General features: G+C 39.2%; 1 long non-coding RNA gene and 1 pseudogene across 1 annotated transcript; both read right to left on the bottom strand.

The window, feature by feature from the left end:
• Window positions 1–6,215: 6,215 nt before the first annotated feature.
• LOC128611221 (uncharacterized) lies at window positions 6,216–11,888 on the bottom strand. Its single transcript, XR_008386529.1, has 4 exons — window positions 11,213–11,888; window positions 10,907–11,051; window positions 10,617–10,729; window positions 6,216–7,162 (listed from the first exon to the last, which is right to left on the bottom strand). It is a non-coding gene; the product is annotated as an uncharacterized LOC128611221 (long non-coding RNA).
• LOC128611216 (tubulin beta chain-like) lies at window positions 8,242–9,406 on the bottom strand (annotated as a pseudogene).
• Window positions 11,889–13,135: the final 1,247 nt, after the last annotated feature.

The raw sequence follows: 13,135 nt of genomic DNA, 5'->3' as shown, positions 1-13,135 counted from the left end.
GACTAATAAAAGAATTAATTTTGTTGAATGTCGAAAATGGAACTCTTAAAACAATACTAAAGAATGCATCAACACAGTATGAAGACTATTATGTAATTATAAAATATATGACAGCAATAGGTGTAATGAATAGGATTTCAGATCCTTCGAAAAAAAATGTAACTAGTTGTTTTGTCACAAACATTCATCATGCGCCACACTCCAGCCCAGTAGGTGGCGGAAATGCACCTTGAATTACTTGTGATTCACTAAAAACTCATCTTAATAGCAGGCGGAAACAGGGCCAGCACATCCACTGATGCCGGAGTTAACCATTTTAACACGACATTTTAACTATGCATGGCAATAACTAGTGCAGGGGTATCCAATCCTGCTCCTGGAGGGCCATTGTCTGCACAGTTTAGCTCCTGATCCCATTTAAATCTGAAATGGCTAATCAAGGTCTTGCTAGGCATTCTAGAAACTTCCAGGCAGGAGTGGAGACAAGTTGAAGCTAAACTCTGCAGGACAGTGGCCCTCCAGGACCGAGTGTGGACACCCCTGATCTACTGGGTCTACATAATGATTATCGCATGTTAATATTGCTTGTTTCGTGGGTTTAGTGCTTATTACAATTAATCAGTGCCAGCCTATGTCATCCAGGCCACTGCTAAAGCATGGGACTGGAGCTTAGATTTCTCAGCGCTGATGGGCTAAACCAATCACAATTATCCAAGTAGAGAAAAGCTTCAAATGTTCCCGCCCCGACCTGTGATTGGACCATGTCGATTAAATGGCGCTTATGTAAACAGGATGCTTATGTAAACAGCTGTTTTCTCAGAGAGATTCAGAACCATTAACCGTGTTTCAGTGAGGAGTGTAGATTATTGTATTTGTAATTATACTATTTAGTTGTATCTATTATATGATTCTTATTTTCAACATATGTTATGAAGACTAATTAATACTTACCAATGACATACTGACAAACCAATTGACTTAAAGCCGAAATAACCAAATAAAATTTTAAATATGTAAAAAAAAAAAAACGTGTAAATATGAACAAACATGAACGCTATTTATATACATATATAATGTGTGTGTATGTGTGTGTGTGTGTGTGTACAAATGGTAGTATTTACAGGTTACTGATGTAAATTGTGAAGAAAGAAATGTTGCGGGGACAATAGGTCGTCTACTCTAGTAAATCACAACGGTCATCTGAATAGCTGGTGGTTTATAACGTTTAATAGATGTTTCTTCTCCACACATCCACTGGAGAACCATACTTGTACGCTTTTTGTATTTATCTGTAATTTAGTCATTTTTCATGAGATTTTCATATTTAATGACTGGCTTAAAGTAGATTATTTTATTAAAGATTCTTTTTATTTCTGATATCAGGCGGAATATTATCTTATTATTATATACAGTATCTCACAAAAGTGAGTACACCCCTCACATTTTTGTAAATATTTGATTATATCTTTTCATGTGACAACACTGAAGAAATGACACTTTGCTACAATGTAAAGTAGTGAGTGTACAGCTTGTGTAATAGTGTAAATTTACTGTCCCCTCAAAATAACTCAACACACAGCCATTAATGTCTAAACCGCTGGCAAGAAAAGTGAGTACACCCCTAAGTGAAAATGTCCAAATTGGGCCCAAAGTGTCAATATTTTGTGTGGCCACTATTTCGTGTTCCAGCACTGCCTTAACCCTCTTGGGCATGGAGTTCACCAGAGCTTCACAGGTTGCCACTGGGGTCCTCTTCCACTCCTCCATGGCGACATCACGGAGCTGGTGGATGTTAGAGACCTTGTGCTCCTCCAACTTCCGTTTGCCCCACAGATGCTCAATAGGGTTTAGGCCTGGAGACATGCTTGGCCAGTCCATCACCTTCACCCTCAGCTTCTTTAGCAAGGCAGTGGTCATCTTGGAGGTGTGTTTGGGGTCGTTATCATGCTGGAATACTGCATACTGATCATGCTCTGCTTCAGTATGTCACAGTTCATGTTGGGATTCATGGTTCCCTCAATGAATAGCCGTATGAGTGCTGCCAGTATTGCTGCAGAGGTTGAAGGGGTGGGGGGTCAGCCTGTCAGTGCTCAGACCATACGCCGCACACTGCATCAAATTGGTCTGCATGGCTGTCGTCCCAAAAGGAAGCCTCTTCTAAAGATGATGCACAAGAAAGCTGGCATACAGTTTGCTGAAGACAAGTAGACTAAGGACATGGATTATGAGACCAAGATAATCTTATTTGGTTCAGATGGTGACAAGTGTGTTTGGCAGCAACCAGGTGAGGAGTACAAAGACAAGTGTGTCTTGCCTACAGTCAAGCATGGTGGTGGGAGTGTCATGATCTGGGGCTGCATGAGTGCTGCCGGCACTGGGGAGCTCCAGTTTATTGAGGGAACCATGAATGCCAACATTTACTGTAACATACTGAAGCAGAGCATGATCAGTATGCAGTATTCCAGCATGATAACGACCCCAAACACACCTCCAAGATGACCACTGCCTTGCTAAAGAAGCTGAGGGTGAAGGTGATGGTCTAAACCCTATTGAGCATCTGTGGGGCATTCTCAAATGGAAGGTGGAGGAGCACAAGGTCTCTAACATCCACCAACTCCGTGATGTCATCATGGAGGAGTGGAAGAGGACTCCAGTGGCAACCTGTGAAGCTCTGGTGAACTCCATGCCCAAGAGGGTTAAGGCAGTGCTGGAAAATAATGGTGGCCACACAAAATATTGACAGTTTGGGCGCAATTTGGACATTTTCACTTAGGGGTGTACTCACTTTTCTTGCCAGCGGTTTAGACATTACTGGCTGTGTGTTGAATTATTTTGAGGGGACAGCAAATGTACACTGTTACACAAGCTGTACACTCACTACTTTACATTGTAGCAAAGTGTCATTTCTTCAGTGTTGTCACATGAAAAGTTATAATCAAATATTTACAAAAATGTGAGAGGTGTACTCACTTTTGTGAGATACTGTATATATATTTTCCCAGGCATTCTAGGTTGGTCATCAGTGTAGCATGAGCTACATGAGCATGCTGGCCTGATGTTTGGCTGTGGTGCCTCCATCATCCTGACGCTCTTCAGCAACCGGCCTTTGTATGGAGACCACCATGACTGGCCATCTGAGTACCATCAATTAGCTACAGGTCCAGTTGTCTCTTCATCCACAAACTCCATTTTCAGGTACATTTTTTGTTTTGTTTTTAGCTGCAACATTAATGTCTGTGTTTTATCCACAGATTTTCACTGTACAGGAGTAAACAAGTCAGTCCACCTCAAGTGGTCCAAAAATTTTAAAGTTCGTTGCTTGGCCATTTTTAATTTTCTTCTTTTTTTGAGTGATTACCTTTATGTATTGATATTGCAAAATCACTAGATTTTTATTTGACTTGGTTTAACCACGGTGACCGTCCTTGTCTCATGGCTCACAACAAATTGTGGTTATACGGATGTTTACAGAAGCCTCGATATCTCAGCTCGGTATTGTCCGAGCTCCTTGAAACAAAAACTGATGTTTAGAGCACATTACAAGTTGCATACACATATTAGGGGTGTAACGGTTCTCAGTAAAAAAAGAACCATACCATTCTCCACCCACAGTTCAGCACGCATTTGCACCGCAGTTAATCTCACATCGTTCTGACAACGTATCTATAATATGGTTTGGTAAAAAACAATGCGTAAACAGACACAGTTCTGCTAACATTTGTTTCTCACCGTTCATTGGTGCGTCACAGTTCAGCAATGAAAGGAGACAAGCTGCTGATAGAACCGTCTGCATCATAACAATATCCTGTCTGGAAACATTCTGGCTTTACAATCTTTACGACAGCGATGGTGAAAAAATGTGGACAAAACAGTCACTCTTTGTAAACTTTGTTTGATACAAGGGTTTGATTACTTTATTCAGTTTCTACACCTGAATACTCCTGTTAAGACCTACCCGAAAATCGGAAAATAACTGTTTTTCATTTGTATCTTTGCTTTGTATTTCTTTGTGCTACTGCATGTAGTTTGATTATTTGTATATTTCTTTATTTTTATTTGACAGTAGTCCTTTTTCTTTCCCTGAACATAGCACATACCGAACAGTACAGAAACCTTGACTCTAAAACAGCGATACAGACCAAAACATAATTGGATCCATTACACCCCTTGTACATATATAAATATTCTGCACACTTTTCCCTTACACCATGTCTACACCAGATGCGATAGTTGCGCAGCAGTATACAAACAGTACTTTAAGTATGTCAGACAGCAAAAGTACTGTTACACTTATTACATTCAACTCTTTTTAAAAAAAAAAAAAAAGATTCTTTTTTTTTTTTTTACATCAGACATGTCATGCACTTACTGCAGGGTGTACCCTGCCTTGTGCCCGATGCTTCCTGGGATAGGCTCGTGGTTCCCCCGTGACCTTGAAAAGGAGTAAGCGGTTGAAGATTGATGGATGGATGGATGTCCTGCACTTTATTCTCATTCATGCATCGCTCTAACATGTCAATAACTTTAAGTAGTCCTGTGCGGCATGGATATATTTACATACCACTATAAACGATATAGCAAAATCTTCATTGGTAGAGACTTTATATTGTCACCACAGTATATATTATCATATAGCCCAACCCTAAAATAGCTTGTGTGTGTCAATCTCAATCAGGGGTCAGTGACCACTAGGGGGTCTCGGCATGCTTCAAATGGGGACAATTGGATCACCTTGAGATGGATTAACTCGAATATGACCAAGCTTTAACGCTGTAAAGCAGATTTCCTTGAGCTGCTCTCATTCATTCTGCTGCCAGCTCACCACAACCCCTGGGTGCACAAGCTGTGGAAAGTGTAGGCCAAATCTTGGGTGAGGACCTCCTCTCCACCTTCCACCACCAAACCTCTTCCCACATGTAGACAAGGTAATGAATTTAGCAGTTTAGCAGACTGTTGTTCTATATGAATGGTTTATTTTATTAGGGCTGCAACCAGGGATTATTTTAATAATCTAATTATTTCTCAGATTAATTGGATAAACAGCCATATTTTATTTTCTGTATATATCTGAAAATCAAGTTATTCCACATCATTCCCAGTGTTCAAATTGAAGGCTTTGAGAAATTGTTTGAAATGTAGGATGAACAATACACCATGAAAAAAAAGGTTTTAAATAAATTCTAAATGATAAAATATTAAACAACTGTTTGTCCAGAGTTGTAAAGCAGAAGCCAGTTTAACCCAATTAATTATAAAAGCACAAACTGTGTTTATGACCCATAGGTAGGCTATGTTCACACTGTCAGTGTTTGGGATTAACAACCACAGTTACTTACAGATGTGATTCTAGAAATGTCATGTTCACACAACAGATTCCAATAGCGTTTGGTATTCTGTCTGTATGAACAAGTAACCAAAGTCAAACCTGTATTCTATATGGACTATTTCCTGTAACCATAGCAACAGTGATGTAATATCAAATATGGAAACATCCATAAAACTAATAAAGTGTTCTCACTGTTGACACGACTTCATCTGTCAAATCTTGAATCAACAGCAGCTTTTATAACTGGAGTAGAGAGGAGTATTTGAGTCGTGCACAGACCACAGAACTGACTGGAGCAGAGACAGTGCTTCAAACAACCAAGCATATAGTTTATCGTGGTTTACCTGTCAGTCGCTTCCACAGATGTGTGTGGACTTGAGACATGTTTTCCCCAGCGCATAACTTACATTTGATGCTCGTATCTTTATCTAATGTTGGAAACAGACTAAAAGAATGGGAGTGCTATAATTCTGACTAAAATATACATTTTGCCACAATATTTATTGTTGTACATTGAAATGTAGGTTTAATATTCTACATGTTGTGTTTATGAGAGCAATGAATGTTAAGGGGGTATACATTTAATATAATTACTACAATTATTACATGACATAATTACTATGATGGAACAATCTTATTTTTTCTTTTTCATTAGAGCAGAGTATTTGTCTCATAAAGATAATCTCCATGAAGCGAGTTGACTGGATACTGGCTGTCACATACTATATCCATCCATCTTCAACCACTTACTACATTTCAGGGTCGCGGGGGAACCTGGAGCCTATCCCAGGAAGCATTTTTTACTATTTAAAGATAAAGTTTATTACAGGCTCAATGAATGTTCTTCTCCTTCACTAGAAGATAAAGGCCCGGTTTCACAGACAGGATTTTACATTAAGCCAGGATCAGGCCTTCGATCAATTAGGACATTTAAGTGGCTTTTATAAACGTGCCTTAGAAACTGGTGTGCATCTGGAGATAAAACAATGGCGCTGATAATTTAAGATTCGTCCGTGCAAGTAGCTTTCAGTTAAAACAGCTCAAACATACATCTTAGTCTGGTACTAGGCTTAAGCTTCATCTGTGAAACCAGGGGAAAGTGTCCTAATCAATCCTGGACTCATGCAGTATTTTCTGATTTGCAAGCATGGTTATGAAGTGGCCTTTTGCTAATCATTTTAGAGCATTATCAAAAAGTCCATGTACACAGTGTTTATCCCAAATGCCTTTTTAATGTATTTTATTATCCTGTGCAAAGCATAAGTGAAATTTAAGTGTAGATGCCCCATGTAAATATTAATACAGTAAGACCAAATGGACAAGTGAAACTAATTGATATAAAATCTCTAAAGAAGGGCATGACGGTACTGCTTCTGTTTTTACACACATGGTATGCATGTATCTGGAATAAACTATAATAAACAGAATATGGGTTTTATTCAGTACCTGACAAATAGTTAACTGCCGATCAAATGTGAACAAATGAGCCATGAATGGATCTGTGTTTTATATAATTTTTAACTGGGTTTTTAAAAGCTCTCTGCAGGTCTGCTTGCTCCAAGCCAAGACAGCACCAACAAACATGACGGGGTTTCGACTGTTGAAGATTCATCAAATGGACGTTGTTTATTGGTAAGGAAGACTGTCATTTAAAAACTAATATCGTTCCATCTATAAAAAAGGAACATGGCATTTATCAGATGCTCCGCTCTTTCACAGACGTTTCCATGACGTACACGTGCTGAGTCACCTTCCAGCGCGATGGCGTCTCTCCAGCTGAGCAGCAACGCCGTTCGAATTCTTCTTCTTCAGTGTTGTCACAGGTGTACTGTGAAACTGCGGCATATGGTGATACAGATGTGTCCATTAAAAAATGCGCGTCGAAAAAAAAAGGGATCCTACGATTTTACACTGAATCACACGCTTGCTGCGGTCACAGGAAATACAGGACCAGTAGGGGGCAGTCGTTTCATTTGAATAAACACGGCTTGCTAGTAGATACAGTAGTTCTGCCTGGACATATACTGTATACATTCTATTACCAACCAAACAGTGCTGTTTCTTGTACTGAAGCCCATGATCTGCTTGCGCTTGGTCTAGGGATGGGTGAACCTCTCTCAGAACCATTTTACAACAAGGAGCAGAGCACATTAAACGTTATGGAGCCTCAAAACAATAGAAGGTGTGGTCGGTTACATTTAAGAAAAACAATTCATAAGGTTTACATAAAAATATTATATTTCTCATGAACATGTTGGATAAACCTAATTTAAACAAGTTTGTAACTACAAGTGTGCGCGTGGTCCCAGCTCAGTTTAATGCGCTTTTAAATAAGCGGGGTTCCCCCCCCACTGTAGAAAGTTCCTCAAGGTAATGAACATTGAATGAATTCCATCTTCTCCTTTATAGTCAGTGGAAACTGTTGTTGTTTTTTTTTTTAAGATTAAACCAGTTTTTAAATAACTTTTAAAGTGAACACAGAAGTCCACACACTGAAAAAAGCTAATTGAATTGACTTAATTCCTATATCGGGTTCCACATCATTGAATTGCGTTAGACTGTACTGTGTGAATCGATCAAAATTAAACCAAAAATTCAAACATTTTATGTATTATTTTTAAACATGTGGCAACATTTATCAAGTGTGTTGTTACAGAAAGATCATATTCACAAATCCTGATCATCACGGATACTCAGAGGTGGGTAGTCACGCGCTACATTTACCCCAAAAAAAAAAAAAGGCATAGTTAACTAGCCGTACTTATACTCTTACTCGATCATTTTTAATCACAGAAATGTACTTTGACTTGCTACATTCAGTGCCGTTCCTCCTATAATTTAGTAGAATATAGTGTAATAATTGTAGAAATATTTTGTCATATTCAACGAACTGACTATCACCAATGAGTGTTTTTCACTAAATTACCTTGCAATTGTTTCAGATTGTGCAGTTCAGTCATATAAAATAAATGGTTTTTGGTTTTATGATTGACAGTTTTGGAATTTACTTTGCTAGTGACTATGTGTATTTTAGAGGTCAAGTGATTTTACAGATACCGGTAAGTAAGTCAGACAGAACCTACCGATCACCGATTAACGTAACCATTGGTTACATTTTTAAAATTGATACTGAATGAAAACATAACACTCAAAGTAAAATATTTCTGATATTGACTGATTTGAATACTTTTTAACAAAAATAAACAGTACTGTGTACCAGTGCACATATGACCCGTGTCTGAACATGGCAGTGAACTGCTCAGAGAGACGCTTGAACAGCTCCTGGATAGCGGTGTTGTTCCCAATGAAGGTGGCGGCCATCTGCAGGCCACAGGGTGGGATATCACACAGCTGTCATCACGTTGTTGGGGATCCATTCAACGAAGTATCGGCTATATCTGTTCTGCACATTGAGCATCCCCATTTCCACATCCCTCGTGGACACTGAAAACGGCAGCCGCCGTGAGGTAGCGGCCATGGTGTGGGTCGCAAGCATCCATCGTGTTCTTGGCATCGAACATCTGCTGGGTTAATTCAGGCACAGTGAGAGCACGGTATTGCTGGCTACCCCTGCTAGTCAGTGGGGCAAAACCAGGTATAAAGAAATGCATACGGGAGAAGAGCACCATGTTGACAGCCAGTTTGCGCAGGTCAGCATTGAGCTGCCCAGGGAACCTCAGACATGTTGTGACTCCACTCATGGTGGCAATGACTAAGTGGTTGAGGTCACTGTGGGTTGGTGTTGTGAGCTTGAGGGTGCGGAAACAGATGTCATACAGGTCTGTGTCGTCTATGCAGTACGTCTCATCCGTGTTCTCTACCAGCTGGTGGACAGAGTGTGGCATTATAAGGCTCCACCGCTGTATCCGAGACTTTGGGTGAGGGGACAACGCTGAAGGTGCACATAATGCGGACAGGGTACTCATCACGGATTTTGCTGCGGAGCAGGGTGCCCATGCCCGAGTCAGTACTACCACCCCGTGAGTGGGTGAGCTGGAAGCCCTGGAGGCAGTTTGGAAGGGAAGCTCTCTGCTTCCCTTCGCACCACATCCAGGACAGAGTCTAATATTGAATCAACAAATATCCTTCCACCATAACCTCAAACTGGGTTTTGTTCGGTACCACACAACGCCAAGCTACTGCTTTCTAAATCTAAACTTGTGTTTCACTGGTACTGGGGTGTAGTTCAAACCTTTAAGCAAAATAATCTTTTTTTCTGTCACAGAGAAATAATTAAAAAGACATGCATGATTGTCATGCAAGAGGATTAATAAAAATCCATTGAAGTCAACTGATTCCAAACCTCTTATTTCCATCCCTTCTTTCCATACGTTTGCTGAATACAAATGCTGCAGGTAAAGCCAGTGTAATTCTTTCTTCTCCTTGTTTTAGTTTTTATACAATACATACTGTATAATCAGTTCCTACAACAAAAATGAACATCTAAATATTTTCAATAAGATCAACCGAATGAAGTGTTACAATATACAAATACTTTTCTTTTTCGATAGACAAAATGACTGGACTATAGACATTAATCTTAACACATGTGCAATGGTCAATACATATTCCAACATGATAAACACCAACCATGTCTGTGAAGTAATGTTAACATGTCTAGATTGCTGATGATAAAGAAGTCCTGATAAAATTAGTATACAGGGATTAGAAAGTTTATTTTTCATTCATGGTTTGTTCTGAAAGGAAACAATATTTTAGGTTCTTGCGCCAGCATTTCTTGCCCCCTCTTTAGTTGGAAACCAGTTAGAACAAAAAAGAATGGTTAATATTTTATAATAATAAAAATATATATTTTTTAAAAAATTTATTTTACATATTCTTTACATATTATAGTCCATGTACTTATTTTCTTCACTTGAGCGTCCCTTTTCTTTGCAGTGTGATTGTTGCTTGTAGGAAAAATATGTTTTCTACACAGATTTTCCTGCCATCATCCCATCTATGAAACCCTGCTAGTGTTTATGTCTTTATGAAGTCAGGTGTGAACTAAGTGTCAAATTATTTTAGCCCTATTGCGAAAATAGTTAGGATATACTTTCTTCAAATCAGACTGGTATTGAAAGCTAAAGTTATTAACTCTTTAAGCACTTTAAATTGTTCCACAGTTAACGTGTTATTTTCAGAGTGAATTTGTCTGCATTTTCAATTACACTCAATTAAAAATGTAGTCCATTTTCAGTTTTCATTTTCATTCCCTGTAACACTTCTCATCCTTGTTAGTATATCGACAGAGTGATGTGGCAGTGTGAGATCAGTGAATCATTCCCACCTTTAGAGTCGGTGATGAACCAGCAACAGAAGGAGTAGTGGAGGTTAAAGGTCATGATGGGCCTGATGGTGCAGCTTCTGCAGGAAACAGTTGTATCTACACAGTGTGTTGCACTAAGAGACCATCATGCAAGAGAAAATGTGGAATTCTTGTTAAAATGCACAACGAAAAATGTATAAACCGTATAATTAAATCATAAATTAGAGATCCATAGAGTAGATTATAGCTTTTTGTTGGGATTAGTGCAGCTATTTGACTGCTGCCGTGAGGAATACTAAAAGGTGTCTTACACAGTTCTCTAGTGATAACACTCAGGGGGACATCGGGTAGCACTTCCTTCACCTGATGTGCCATCTGCACCACTCTAGGATCCTCTGCTCCAGCGCTCGAGCCCAGAAAACCCTGTACCACAGTACGAGGTCTGGCCCCCAAAATCTGTGTGTGAAATCAGTATATTTTATAATAAAAAAAGTTGCCAAGTATCTACACTGTATGCACAGCATGTCATCTTTACTCAGTATACTATATCTTAGCTCATAAATTTCAGTACAGTTTCAGTACTCTATCCAGTTTCTCCCAAATGAACCTGTACTTACCCAGGTGTGTGGTGTGGGAAACTATGTGCCTTTTTCTTTTGATGTGCTCAGCTTTGGTAATCTGTGTTGAAACAACACCGATCTCAGTGGCCAGAAGCTGAAGACAAGAACAATAGATAAAAACATGATCAAACCCAGACAGGGGGTTTCATTTGTCCAAGTTTTCATTTGATGCATTAGATCTAGAATAAGTGGGGGGGAAAGGAAAAAAAAAAAATCATGGCAAACATGTTTGGAGATTTAAAAAAAATAATCTGTGGGATACTTTAGCGAGTTAAAGAATTGTATATGATAAATTTACAGAATGGAGAACAGTAAAATGGTTCTAATAATCCTTAGATGAAATACATTTCAAACAGGGATTTTGCTTACTGTTATTTTGTCTTTGTCAATATATCATTCATTCCTCTCTGTTGGTTGGTGCTTGTAACTGATCAAGGAGCTTAAAATCAACTTGCTGAAGGGATACTGCCCCCTAGGACTCCACCAGTCAGCTGTCTCTGCTTAAGTGTTGACTTTTAAACAGACAGTCATAACTAAAAGCATGATGGTGTATAAAAACAAGCACGGAACATTTTCTGTTGTAGAAAAAACAACAGGGTTTGCAAGTGTATGTGTTCATTTTGTTTATTTCCTCCAAATGGAGCACCTTAAATATAGATAGATAGATAGATAGATAGATAGATAGAGAGAGAGAGAGAGAGAGAGAGAGAGAGAGAGAGAGAGAGAGAGAGAGAGCGATAATAAATCTTCAGAAGCCGGTCAGGCCAAAATAAAACAAAAGTTCCCTCTAACTTTACGAAAGAAAACTAACCTACAAGAAAAGAAAACAAAAATACACCATCTTCCCTCACTCCCTATCTGACCCAAAAAACAAGAGAAAAGAAGAAACATAAATGGCGCCAACTTCCTACAAACCACTCTTAACCGTGCACTATTTACAGACGTGACTATTAGTGGGTTAATTCACAAAAGTAATATGTACACACACACACACACACACACACACACACACACACACACACACATCGTAATGGGGCAGAGCATAAACAAAGTCAGAACAGGCATAAGGTCACACACAGGCGAAATGCACTTCTCTCTACACACAACACAATGGCAATGATCTGCCCTGGGATGGAGGCTGACGAGGCTTAAGTACTCTTCCGGAAACGTGCAGGCAATCAATCCTGTCACACAAGGCTGAAGCAGGCGTGGACAAGACGTGATCGTCTAGTAGCAAGCCGGAACGTACGCTTGCAATAGGCGGGGCCTAGAGAAGGGGGAGGAGACAAAAGAAAACCCATCCCACCACCGACAGACACACAAAGGGCACATAGAGCAAACAAAAATACATTGAATAACGTAACACTGACACTAATTCTTTCTCTCTACACACTCCTGTTAAAATGTAAAATGCTTTTGTGATGTATGAACATATAAATATAAACTGACAAACAGTAAGAGATGTTTTGGGGAAGAAAAACAAGTTTCCAATACCCATCTTGTATAAATGTGCACAGCCTTTTATAAATGGGAACGTGGATATGTTCAGAATCAACCAATCACATTCAAACTCATGTTAAATATTAATTAGTATACACCTTTCATCAGTTAAAGTGACTGATTACACCCAAATAAAGTACCACTGCTCCAACAGGATTTTGGTAACATCCACCTGGAAAAGCCATGGACCACAAAGAGCTTACAAAGCAGGTACAGGATCTCTTTGTTGAAAAATATCAGGAGGTTTACAAAAAATGTCCAAGGCATCGGAAAACTGTAAAGACAACAATCAACGAGTGGAGAAAATATGGCATGACAGTGACACTAAGAATAGGTCCTTACTCTAAAATTAATGAGAAGATCAGGAAAACACTGGTCAGGGAGGCTGCCAAGAGGCCTAGAGCAACATTAAAAGAATTG

This window comes from Ictalurus furcatus, chromosome 8, assembly GCF_023375685.1.
Source record: "Ictalurus furcatus strain D&B chromosome 8, Billie_1.0, whole genome shotgun sequence".
NCBI classification, from domain to species: domain Eukaryota; kingdom Metazoa; phylum Chordata; class Actinopteri; order Siluriformes; family Ictaluridae; genus Ictalurus; species Ictalurus furcatus.
This window is presented reverse-complemented; position numbering and strand designations above follow the sequence as displayed.